The 13349-nt window shown below is 46.6% G+C and overlaps 1 pseudogene; it reads right to left on the minus strand.

Moving 5' to 3' along the window:
* Positions 1-3692, minus strand: part of LOC139246998 (putative nuclease HARBI1 pseudogene) — a 12062-nt pseudogene extending 8370 nt beyond the window's left edge.
* Positions 3693-13349: the final 9657 nt, after the last annotated feature.

Consider the following 13349-nt stretch of genomic DNA (forward strand, 5'->3'; position numbering starts at 1 on the left):
AGGGAGAAGGCGAAAGGGAGAAGGCGAAAGGGAGAAGGCGAAAGGGAGAAGGCGAAAGGGAGAAGGCGAAAGGGAGAAGGCGAAAGGGAGAAGGCGAAAGGGAGAAGGCGAAAGGGAGAAGGCGAAAGGGAGAAGGCGAAAGGGAGAAGGCGAAAGGGAGAAGGCGAAAGGGAGAAGGCGAAAGGGAGAAGGCGAAAGGGAGAAGGCGAAAGGGAGAAGGCGAAAGGGAGAAGGCGAAAGGGAGAAGGCGAAAGGGAGAAGGCGAAAGGGAGAAGGCGAAAGGGAGAAGGCGAAAGGGAGAAGGCGAAAGGGAGAAGGCGAAAGGGAGAAGGCGAAAGGGAGAAGGCGAAAGGGAGAAGGCGAAAGGGAGAAGGCGAAAGGGAGAAGGCGAAAGGGAGAAGGCGAAAGGGAGAAGGCGAAAGGGAGAAGGCGAAAGGGAGAAGGCGAAAGGGAGAAGGCGAAAGGGAGAAGGCGAAAGGGAGAAGGCGAAAGGGAGAAGGCGAAAGGGAGAAGGCGAAAGGGAGAAGGCGAAAGGGAGAAGGCGAAAGGGAGAAGGCGAAAGGGAGAAGGCGAAAGGGAGAAGGCGAAAGGGAGAAGGCGAAAGGGAGAAGGCGAAAGGGAGAAGGCGAAAGGGAGAAGGCGAAAGGGAGAAGGCGAAAGGGAGAAGGCGAAAGGGAGAAGGCGAAAGGGAGAAGGCGAAAGGGAGAAGGCGAAAGGGAGAAGGCGAAAGGGAGAAGGCGAAAGGGAGAAGGCGAAAGGGAGAAGGCGAAAGGGAGAAGGCGAAAGGGAGAAGGCGAAAGGGAGAAGGCGAAAGGGAGAAGGCGAAAGGGAGAAGGCGAAAGGGAGAAGGCGAAAGGGAGAAGGCGAAAGGGAGAAGGCGAAAGGGAGAAGGCGAAAGGGAGAAGGCGAAAGGGAGAAGGCGAAAGGGAGAAGGCGAAAGGGAGAAGGCGAAAGGGAGAAGGCGAAAGGGAGAAGGCGAAAGGGAGAAGGCGAAAGGGAGAAGGCGAAAGGGAGAAGGCGAAAGGGAGAAGGCGAAAGGGAGAAGGCGAAAGGGAGAAGGCGAAAGGGAGAAGGCGAAAGGGAGAAGGCGAAAGGGAGAAGGCGAAAGGGAGAAGGCGAAAGGGAGAAGGCGAAAGGGAGAAGGCGAAAGGGAGAAGGCGAAAGGGAGAAGGCGAAAGGGAGAAGGCGAAAGGGAGAAGGCGAAAGGGAGAAGGCGAAAGGGAGAAGGCGAAAGGGAGAAGGCGAAAGGGAGAAGGCGAAAGGGAGAAGGCGAAAGGGAGAAGGCGAAAGGGAGAAGGCGAAAGGGAGAAGGCGAAAGGGAGAAGGCGAAAGGGAGAAGGCGAAAGGGAGAAGGCGAAAGGGAGAAGGCGAAAGGGAGAAGGCGAAAGGGAGAAGGCGAAAGGGAGAAGGCGAAAGGGAGAAGGCGAAAGGGAGAAGGCGAAAGGGAGAAGGCGAAAGGGAGAAGGCGAAAGGGAGAAGGCGAAAGGGAGAAGGCGAAAGGGAGAAGGCGAAAGGGAGAAGGCGAAAGGGAGAAGGCGAAAGGGAGAAGGCGAAAGGGAGAAGGCGAAAGGGAGAAGGCGAAAGGGAGAAGGCGAAAGGGAGAAGGCGAAAGGGAGAAGGCGAAAGGGAGAAGGCGAAAGGGAGAAGGCGAAAGGGAGAAGGCGAAAGGGAGAAGGCGAAAGGGAGAAGGCGAAAGGGAGAAGGCGAAAGGGAGAAGGCGAAAGGGAGAAGGCGAAAGGGAGAAGGCGAAAGGGAGAAGGCGAAAGGGAGAAGGCGAAAGGGAGAAGGCGAAAGGGAGAAGGCGAAAGGGAGAAGGCGAAAGGGAGAAGGCGAAAGGGAGAAGGCGAAAGGGAGAAGGCGAAAGGGAGAAGGCGAAAGGGAGAAGGCGAAAGGGAGAAGGCGAAAGGGAGAAGGCGAAAGGGAGAAGGCGAAAGGGAGAAGGCGAAAGGGAGAAGGCGAAAGGGAGAAGGCGAAAGGGAGAAGGCGAAAGAGAGAAGGCGAAAGAGAGAAGGCGAAAGAGAGAAGGCGAAAGAGAGAAGGCGAAAGAGAGAAGGCGAAAGAGAGAAGGCGAAAGAGAGAAGGCGAAAGAGAGAAGGCGAAAGAGAGAAGGCGAAAGAGAGAAGGCGAAAGAGAGAAGGCGAAAGAGAGAAGGCGAAAGAGAGAAGGCGAAAGAGAGAAGGCGAAAGAGAGAAGGCGAAAGAGAGAAGGCGAAAGAGAGAAGGCGAAAGAGAGAAGGCGAAAGAGAGAAGGCGAAAGAGAGAAGGCGAAAGAGAGAAGGCGAAAGAGAGAAGGCGAAAGAGAGAAGGCGAAAGAGAGAAGGCGAAAGAGAGAAGGCGAAAGAGAGAAGGCGAAAGAGAGAAGGCGAAAGAGAGAAGGCGAAAGAGAGAAGGCGAAAGAGAGAAGGCGAAAGAGAGAAGGCGAAAGAGAGAAGGCGAAAGAGAGAAGGCGAAAGAGAGAAGGCGAAAGAGAGAAGGCGAAAGAGAGAAGGCGAAAGAGAGAAGGCGAAAGAGAGAAGGCGAAAGAGAGAAGGCGAAAGAGAGAAGGCGAAAGAGAGAAGGCGAAAGAGAGAAGGCGAAAGAGAGAAGGCGAAAGAGAGAAGGCGAAAGAGAGAAGGCGAAAGAGAGAAGGCGAAAGAGAGAAGGCGAAAGAGAGAAGGCGAAAGAGAGAAGGCGAAAGAGAGAAGGCGAAAGAGAGAAGGCGAAAGAGAGAAGGCGAAAGAGAGAAGGCGAAAGAGAGAAGGCGAAAGAGAGAAGGCGAAAGAGAGAAGGCGAAAGAGAGAAGGCGAAAGAGAGAAGGCGAAAGAGAGAAGGCGAAAGAGAGAAGGCGAAAGAGAGAAGGCGAAAGAGAGAAGGCGAAAGAGAGAAGGCGAAAGAGAGAAGGCGAAAGAGAGAAGGCGAAAGAGAGAAGGCGAAAGAGAGAAGGCGAAAGAGAGAAGGCGAAAGAGAGAAGGCGAAAGAGAGAAGGCGAAAGAGAGAAGGCGAAAGAGAGAAGGCGAAAGAGAGAAGGCGAAAGAGAGAAGGCGAAAGAGAGAAGGCGAAAGAGAGAAGGCGAAAGAGAGAAGGCGAAAGAGAGAAGGCGAAAGAGAGAGAAGGCGAAAGAGAGAGAAGGCGAAAGAGAGAGAAGGCGAAAGAGAGAGAAGGCGAAAGAGAGAGAAGGCGAAAGAGAGAGAAGGCGAAAGAGAGAGAAGGCGAAAGAGAGAGAAGGCGAAAGAGAGAGAAGGCGAAAGAGAGAGAAGGCGAAAGAGAGAGAAGGCGAAAGAGAGAGAAGGCGAAAGAGAGAAGGCGAAAGAGAGAAGGCGAAAGAGAGAAGGCGAAAGAGAGAAGGCGAAAGAGAGAAGGCGAAAGAGAGAAGGCGAAAGAGAGAAGGCGAAAGAGAGAAGGCGAAAGAGAGAAGGCGAAAGAGAGAAGGCGAAAGAGAGAAGGCGAAAGAGAGAAGGCGAAAGAGAGAAGGCGAAAGAGAGAAGGCGAAAGAGAGAAGGCGAAAGAGAGAAGGCGAAAGAGAGAAGGCGAAAGAGAGAAGGCGAAAGAGAGAAGGCGAAAGAGAGAAGGCGAAAGAGAGAAGGCGAAAGAGAGAAGGCGAAAGAGAGAAGGCGAAAGAGAGAAGGCGAAAGAGAAAAATGAAGAAAAATGACTTGGATTTATACAGCACCTTTCACAACCACCGGACGTCTCAAAGCGCTTTACAGCCAATTAAGTACTTTTGGAGTGTGGTCACTGTTGTAATACTGTACGGCAAACCAGAAGGGAAAAGGAGGTGTTAAAGGAGGAAAGAGTGAAGAGGAGGTGGAGGAGATAGGCACAGAAAACATTATTTCAAATGTAGGCAAGAAATGTGGACCTATTTTAAAGAACAGGGCGCTATCCCTGGTGTCCTGGCCAATATTATCCCTCAATCAACATCACTATAACAGATTATTTGGTCATTATCACATTGCTGTTTGTGGGAGCTTGCTGTGCGCAAATTGGCTGCCGTATTTCCATTAGAACAGTGACTACATTTCAAAAAAAGTACTTGGCTGTAAAGCGCTTTGGGACGTCCGGTGGTCGTGAAAGACGTTGTATAAAGGCAAGGCAGATGGAAATCAATAAGGAAAAACTTCTCTGCACGGTAAGAGCGTTCAATGTTTGTAATGATGCAGCAAGCGAGGCAAGAGGCACAAAACACTGGGGTTATTCAAAATACAATTGGAAATTTTGGAGAGTTAATGATGGGGATGAGCTTCACTTGGTTGAGTGACCTTTCCTCAACCCTGAATATTTCTATTCATGCCCTCCTAGGATTTGACGTTTGAGCAGTATATTTCGGATGGAGAATTGGGGGAGGAGAATTGGGGGAAATTTATTCGCTGCTAATTATACAGAACACTGACAGTGAAATATGCCTGTTACCAGTGTTGTGCCTCTCCAAATGTATGGATAAAATTGTTTGATAAAGCACTTTGGGGATTTCAGGTCAGTTTGGAGGCAATATAGTTGAAGGAAAAGCCTGTACTCAATAAGGGTAGCTCACCAGGTAGGATATTGAGTGACAGAATAAATAGAACTACACTAACCCGTGACATATTGAGCTGACATTAAAAACTTATTAAATACAGCATGATTTTTTCAAGATACTATGGTTTTTGTTTCATTAACATGGAGACAAAAGATTTAATTTCAGATGAGTTATCCTGACACAATATTTATTTAAAATCCTAATCTATCACCATAAAATGTCTTTCAACAGAAACCAACATTAATCTAAAATGTATAATTAGATCTGGAGCAGAATATATTTTTCATTATCTGAACCATTTGTGTCAAATTTGAAGGCATTTTTTTGCAGATTAACATCCCCTAGGATTGGACTGGAGATGCTGTGTACCAGAGAGAGGCAGAGAGATGAAAGAGTTCTATCTTCTTGGTAGTTCGAAGCCACATTTGAAGAGTAAAAGTACACTGTTCTAACCCGCTGTTCTCCCCTCCCTCTCCAGTCCCTTTAAGAAAGGGGCAACCTTTGTTTGTCTCACTGTCTAGATTGGATTTGATCCCAGCTCCGAGAAGCAGAAGGATCGTTTCTAACTCAGTGTTCACCCCTTTCTATGCCCTCAGTCAAAGAGAGGAACAGAGGTGGATTTGAACCCAGGTCCCAGAAGTAAAATAACTTAATGCGACTAACTTAATGCGACACACAACGCAACTCACCCGTCTAAGGCACCCCTCCTCAAACAAAAACTAATTTTCATTCACATGCAATTAGTTTTTATCACTAAACTAGATGAGCCAATTGATTATAGTTAATTGCCATCTATCCAGAGGCTTCGTGGAAGAGATAAGATGATAACGATAAGGGAAGGATCTGCACGAAAGATGCCAAGGAGATTTCTCGATCTTCTTCCTTCTTTTTACTTAAAGGACGGCTAGAGACATTGTTCACTGACATTTGTATTTATCACCGCCGTCATCTCTGATAACCTCGCCCACGAGTTACCTTGTTACATTAAAAGAGACAGTGTCCCTTCAGTGTAGTCTACACAGAATGTGTTTCAAAGGTTTAAGGGATCAGATTAAAGTGGAGCATCATTATACTGCACATCAGTCGCCACAGAACATCACGCATATTAGTGATGGCACGGTATCCCAATCTACTGATATCCCTGCTTTCCACACTGCAAGAGGAGTTCTAAATCCGCAATTCAGGCTTTTGTTAAAAAACACTGCTCCTCATTAGAGTCAGCCTTGGCTCAAGTGGGTAGCAGTCTCACCTCCAAGTCAGAAAGTTGTGGGTTCAAGTCCCAGTCTAGACACTTGAGCACAAAAATCCAGACTGACTCTAGGATGAGACATAAGAACATAAGAAATGGGAACAAGAGTAGGCCATTTGGCCCCTCGAGCCTGCTCCGCCATTTAATAAGATCATGGACTCAGCTCCACTTCCCTGCCCGCTCCCCATAACCCTTTACTCCCTTATCGCTCAAAAATCTGTCTATCTCTGCCTTATAAATATTCAAAGACCCAGCTCTCTGGGGAAGAGAATTCCACAGATTTACAACCCTCAGAGAAGAAATTTCTCAACTCAGTTTTAAATGGGCAACCCCTTATTCTAAGACTATGTCCCCTATGAGACGTTAAACCGAGGCCCTGTCGGCCATCTCGTGTGGATGTAAAAGATCCTATGCCACTATTTCGGAGAAGAGCTGAGGAGTTCTCCCCGGTGTCCTGGCCAATACAGGTTGAACCTCCCTAATCCGGGACTCCCTTATCCGGCACCATTCCCAGCCTCATGCACAAAACACCGACATGAAAAAATTGAAGTCTTTCCTCACTGCTGACTCCCGCAATCGCTGGCCTGACCTTACGATCCACAGCCCCCACCACCCCTCCAACGATCTCGCTGCTGCATACTCAGCCCCAAGCTAGCCAGCCTAAGATATCGGTACCACTGCATTTACTCAGTACCTGTACCATCCAATTTAATGTGACCACCCCTCGTCTGGCAAAATCCCTTATCCAGCACTGGCCAGGTCCTGAGGGTGCTGGGTAAGAGGGGTTCAACCTATATTTATCCCACAGCCAACACCACTTAAACAGGTGATCTGGTCATCATCACATTGCTGTTTGTGGGACATTGCTGTGCACAAATTACGATCCCAGCAAAACAATTACATAATTCCCACCCAAGTAAAATATTCCACAGTGAGAAAGAACTAACAACATCGCAATTATATAGCACCATTCACATCTTAAGGAAATCCCAAAATGCTTCACAGCCAATGAATTACTTTTGAAGTGTAGCCACTGTTGCTATGTAGGCAAACACTTATCCACTAACGTTAAACAGAATTCATTCAATGCAAAACACACCTCAGAAACAGCAGCACATTATAGAAATTGAATGACTTGAGCATAAAAGAGAAGGTAGTTCCACTGTGGAGTTAGCACCAGCTCAGGTATGAATGGGCTCTGCCTCTGCTAAAATTACACCGGGAGATATTAATGTACAGACACCTAATGCCTTTATCTGAAATTTCTTCCACTGATATTTTAACAGAGGCACTAAACCATTTGAAATAAAATGAATTAATGGCTGCACTAAAATAGCAGAGGAATGAATTTCAGAGGAACATGTAATGAGAGATTTCCCCCCTCCCTGGGCCTGCGTGTATTGGATAGACTGAGTGAAGGACACAGGAGTATCAGACAACTTGTATTTATATAGCACCTTTAACATAGTGAAACGTCCCAAGGCACTTCACAGGAGTATTACGAGATTAAAAAAACTCTGATACCGAGTCGCACAAAAATTAGTGTAGGTGACCAAAAGCTTGGTCAAAGAGTTATGTTTTAAGGAGCATCTTGAAGAAGGAAAGAGAGGTAGAGAGGTGGAGAGGTTTAGGGAAGGAATTCCAGAGCTTGGGGCCGAGGCAACTGAAGGCACAGCCACCAATGGTTGAGCAATTATCAGGGATACACAAGAGGGCAGAATTGGAGGCGACGGGGAGGATTGCATGCCCCTAAGAAAGCCTGCCCAGTTTTCCTCTATGTGCTGTGTGTGTCCAGGCAATTCAACACACCCAGGGTACAGGAACAGGAATATCCGCCCCATTAAACGTTCAGATGAAAAAGGAAAGACAGACTTGCATTTGTGTAGCACCTTGCACAACCTCAGGACACCCCAAAGTGCTTTTACAGCCAATGAAGTCGTTATGAAGTGCAATCACTGCTGTTACGTAGGAAATATGCTTGCATCTCAGTGTAATTTTCAAGCCTAGGTCCCAAAGTGTATGCTTTTTCTTGTGGCCTTTTAGGCTGAATTCCTGAGTGAGTGATTAAACTGACTGAGGTAAGAGATTTGTAAGCTGGTTGTTTTGAGAAACATTACAACAAGCAGAAGACTCCTTGGTTTGAAGTTTATCCAGAACAAGCTGAAACAGGAAGACTCGCCAATGAAATAAATTATAGTAAAGAGTTCCCAAAGGCACACAATCCAACCTTTCACATAAAAGAAGGCACTGAAAGAAACCAGTGCTGTGTCTCATGGCTTTAATTATTGACCAAAGAAAAAAAGTGATCTAAAAAGCACTTTGCATTTATATAATGTTTTGGAAATGTTCAAAAGTTCTTCGCGTAGCAATGAATTACTTTTGAAGTGCAGCGACTTATTATGTAGGCAATTAGCACACAGGAAGATCCCACAAACAGTAGTGCGATAAATGGCCAGTTGTTGAGGGAGGGATGTTGGCCAATGCACCAGCAGAAATCTTCAAATAGCATCATGAGGTCTTTACATTTGTCAGCTGTGGCTCACTTGCCTCGGAGTTAGAAGATCGTGGGTTCAAATCCCATTCCAGGAACTTGAACACAAAAATCTAGGCGGACGCTCCAATGCAGTGCTGAGGGAATGCTGCACTGTCGGAAGTGCCGTCTTTCGGATGAGATGTTAAACTGAGGCCCCATCGGCCCTCTCAGGTGGACATCAAAGATCCCATGGCACTATTTTTGAAGAGCGGGGAAAGTTATCCCCAGTGTCCTAGCCATTTTATTGAGCCCTCAATCGATATCACTAAAACAGATTATCCAGTCACTCCAAAAAGTACCTAATTGGCTGTTATGCACTTTGAGACGTCCGGTGATCGTGAAAGGTGCTATATAAATGCAAGTCTTTCTTTCTTTCATTCTCAGTGGAATAGAGTTTAATGTCTCATAGAAACATAGAAAATAGGTGCAGGAGTAGGCCATTCGGCCCTTCTAGCCTGCACCGCCATTCAATGAGTTCATGGCTGAACATGAAACTTCAGTACCCCATTCCTGCTTTCTCGCCATACCCCTTGATCCCCCTAGTAGTAAGGACCTCATCTAACTCCTTTTTGAATATATTTAGTGAATTGGCCTCAACAACTTTCTGTGGTAGAGAATTCCACAGGTTCACCACTCTCTGGGTGAAGAAGTTTCTCCTCATCTCGGTCCTAAATGGCTTACCCCTTATCCTTAGACTGTGACCCCTGGTTCTGGACTTCCCCAACATTGGGAACATTCTTCCTGCATCTAACCTGTCTGAACCCATCAGAATTTTAAACGTTTCTATGAGGTCCCCTCTCATTCTTCTGAACTCCAGTGAATACAAGCCCAGTTGATCCAGTCTTTCTTGATAGGTCAGTCCCGCCATCCCGGGAATCAGTCTGGTGAACCTTCGCTGCACTCCCTCAATAGCAAGAATGTCCTTCCTCAGGTTAGGAGACCAAAACTGTACACAATACTCCAGGTGTGGCCTCACCAAGGCCCTGTACAACTGTAATAACACCTCCCTGCCCCTGTACTCAAATCCCCTCGCTATGAAGGCCAACATGCCATTTGCTTTCTTAACCGCCTGCTGTACCTGCATGCCAACCTTCAATGACTGATGTACCATGACACCCAGTCTCTTTGCACCTTCCCTTTTCCTAATCTGTCACCATTCAGATAATAGTCTGTCTCTCTGTTTTTACCACCAAAGTGGATAACCTCACATTTATCCACATTATACTTCATCTGCCATGCATTTGCCCACTCACCTAACCTATCCAAGTCGCTCTGCAGCCTCATAGCATCCTCCTCGCAGCTCACACTGCCACCCAACTTAGTGTCATCCGCAAATTTGGAGATACTACATTTAATCCCCTCGTCTAAATCATTAATGTACAGTGTAAACAGCTGGGGCCCCAGCACAGAACCTTGCGGTACCCCACTAGTCACTGCCTGCCATTCTGAAAAGTCCCCATTTACTCCTACTCTTTGCTTCCTGTCTGACAACCAGTTCTCAATCCATGTCAGCACACTACCCCCAATCCCATGTGCTTTAACTTTGCACATTAATCTCTTGTGTGGGACCTTGTCGAAAGCCTTCTGAAAGTCCAAATATACCACATCAACTGGTTCTCCCTTGTCCACTCTACTGGAAACATCCTCAAAAAATTCCAGGTGGTTTGTCAAGCATGATTTCCCTTTCACAAATCCATGCTGACTTGGACCTATCATGTCACCTCTTTCCAAATGCACTGCTATGACATCCTTAATAATTGATTCCATCATTTTACCCAATACTGATGTCAGGCCGACCGGTCTATAATTCCCTGTTATCTCTCTCCCTCCTTTTTTAAAAAGTGGGGTTACATTGGCTACCCTCCACTCCATAGGAACTGATCCAGAGTCAATGGAATGTTGGAAAATGACTGTCAATGCATCTGCTATTTCCAAGGCCACCTCCTTAAGTACTCTGGGATGCAGTCCATCAGGCCCTGGGGATTTATCGGCCTTCAATCCCATCAATTTCCCCAACACAATTTCCCGACTAATAAGGATTTCCCTCAGTTCCTCCTCCTTACTAGACCCTCTGACCCCTTTTATATCCGGAAGGTTGTTTGTGTCCTCCTTAGTGAATACCGAACCAAAGTACTTGTTCAATTGGTCTGCCATTTCTTTGTTCCCCGTTATGACTTCCCCTGATTCTGACTGCAGGGGACCTACGTTTGTCTTTACTAACCTTTTTCTCTTTACATATCTATAGAAACTTTTGCAATCCGTCTTAATATTCCCTGCAAGCTTCTTCTCGTACTCCATTTTCCCTGCCCTAATCAAACCCTTTGTCCTCCTCTGCCGAGTTCTAAATTTCTCACAGTCCCCGGGTTCGCTGCTATTTCTGGCCAATTTGTGTGCCACTTCCTTGGCTTTAATACTATCCCTGATTTCCCTTGATAGCCACGGTTGAGCCACCTTCCCTTTTTTATTTTTACGCCAGACAGGAATGTACAATTGTTGTAGTTCATCCATGCGGTCTCTAAATGTCTGCCATTGCCCATCCACAGTCAACCCCTTCAGTATCATTCGCCAATCTATCCTAGCCAATTCACGCCTCATACCTTCAAAGTTACCCTTCTTTAAGTTCTGGACCATGGTCTCTGAATTAACTGTTTCATTCTCCATCCCAATGTAGAATTCCACCATATTATGGTCACTCTTCCCCAAGGGGCCTCGCACAACGAGATTGCTAATTAATCCTCTCTCATTACACAACACCCAGTCTAAGATGGCCTCCCCCCTAGTTGGTTCCTCGACATATTGGTCTAAAAATCCATCCCTTATGCACTCCAGGAAATCCTCCTCCACCGTATTGCTTCCAGTTTGGTTAACCCAATCTATGTGCATATTAAAGTCACCCATTATAACTGCTGCACCTTTATTGCACGCACCCCTAATTTCATGTTTGATGCCCTCCCCAACATCATTACTACTGTTTGGAGGTCTGTACACAACTCCCACTAACGTTTTTTGCCCTTTGGTATTCTGCAGCTCTACCCATATAGATTCCACATCATCCAAGCTAATGTCCTTCCGAACTATTGCCTTAATTTCCTCCTTAACCAGCAATGCTACCCCACCTCCTTTTCCTTTTATTCTATCTTTCCTGAATGTTGAATACCCCTGGATGTTGAGTTCCCAGCCCTGATCATCCTGGAGCCACGTCTCCGTAATCCCAATCACATCATATTTGTTAACATCTATTTGCAGAGTTAATTCATCCACCTTATTGCAGATACTCCTTGCATTAAGACACAAAGCCTTCAGGCTTGTTTTTTTAACACCCTTTGTCCTTTTAGAATTTTGCTTACAATGGCCCTTTTTGTTCTTTGCCTTGGGTTTCTCTGCCCTCCACTTTTCCTCATCTCCTTTCTGTCTTTTGCTTTTGCCTCCTTTTTGTTTCCCTCTGTCTCCCTGCATTGGTTCCCATCCCCCTGCCATATTAGTTTAACTCCTCCCCAATAGCACTAGCAAACACTCCCCCGAGGACATTGGTTCCGGTCCTGCCCAGGTGCAGACCGTCCGGTTTGTACTGGTCCCACCTCCCCCAGAACAGGTTCCAATGCCCCAGGAATTTGAATCCCTCCCTGCTGCACCACTGCTCAAGCCACGTATTCATCTGCGCTATCCTGCGATTCCTACTCTGACTATCACGTGGCACTGGTAACAATCCCGAGATTACTACTTTTGAGGTCCTACTTTTTAATTTAGCTCCTAGCTCCTTAAATTCGTTTCATAGGACCTCATCCCTTTTTTTTCCTATGTCGTTGGTACCAATGTGCACCACGACAACTGGCTGATCTCCCTTCCTTTTTAGAATGTCCTGCACCCGCTCCGAGACATCCTTGACCCTTGCACCAGGGAGGCAACATACCATCCTGGAGTCTCGGTTGCGGCCGCAGAAATGCCTATTTATTCCCCTTACAATTGAATCCCCTATCACTATCGCTCTCCCACTCTTTTTCCTGCCCTCCTGTGCAACAGAGCCAGCCACGGTGCCATGAACTTGGCTGCTGCTGCCCTCCCCTGATGAGTCATGCCCCTCAACAGTACCCAAAGCAGTGTATCTGTTTTGCAGGGGGATGACCACAGGGGACTCCTGCACTACCTTCCTTGCACTGCTCTTCCTGTTGGTCTTCCATTCCCTATCTGGCTGTGGACCCTTTCCCTGCGGTACGACCAACTCAACACTCACTCAAGTGCAGCACTGACATATCAGCCTAAATCATGTGCTCAAGTCCTAGAGTGGGGTTTGAACCCAAAACCTTCTGAGCCAAAGGTTACCAACCGAGTATGCTGACAATTATAACAAGAGCAAAAGGTGAAAAAAAACAGCACTTGTGACAATGCAGCACTCCCTCAGTACTGCTCTGAGAGTCAGCCTAGATTATGTGGCCAAGTCTGTGGAGTGAGACATGAGCCCATGACCTTCTAACACCACAGAGGCAAGGCTGACATATTTGCCTACAAAACAATGACTGCACTTCAAAAAAGTAATGCAATAGGTTGTGAAACGCTTCGAGATATCCTCAGAATTTTAAATATAAATGCAAGTTCTTGTTTTCAACTTATTTAGAACCCAGACAGAAACTGAGGAGTGGAGGCAGTGAGTCAACACCTGTATTGACATATACAAAACCAAATCATATGTAGGCTCCTAGTTTTTATATACACACATATTTATTGTAATTCATCACTTGGAATATAGCAAGCTAAACTTATATGCCAAGCTGAACTTAAAATAATAAATCGCTAGGTTTTTTTCTCATTCCTTTTAAACTTACATTGATCACTCTAGCCCAGTGTTGAAATCAAAACTCGGCACACCTCATTTTTCTCAATAATTTTCCTAGGACTGAGAAAGAAGGTTGTGGGTTAAAGTTCCACTTTTAAGCACAAAAAGAAACCTCGGCTGACACTCCAGTGCAGTGCTGAGGGAGCGCTGCACTACCAGAGGTGTTGTCTTTCGGATCAGACGTTAAACCGAGGTCCTGTCTGCTCTCTCAGGTGGATGTAAAAGATCCCAAGGCACTACTT

This window comes from Pristiophorus japonicus, unplaced genomic scaffold (assembly GCF_044704955.1).
Source record: "Pristiophorus japonicus isolate sPriJap1 unplaced genomic scaffold, sPriJap1.hap1 HAP1_SCAFFOLD_2501, whole genome shotgun sequence".
In the NCBI taxonomy this organism is placed as follows: Eukaryota; Metazoa; Chordata; class Chondrichthyes; family Pristiophoridae; genus Pristiophorus; species Pristiophorus japonicus.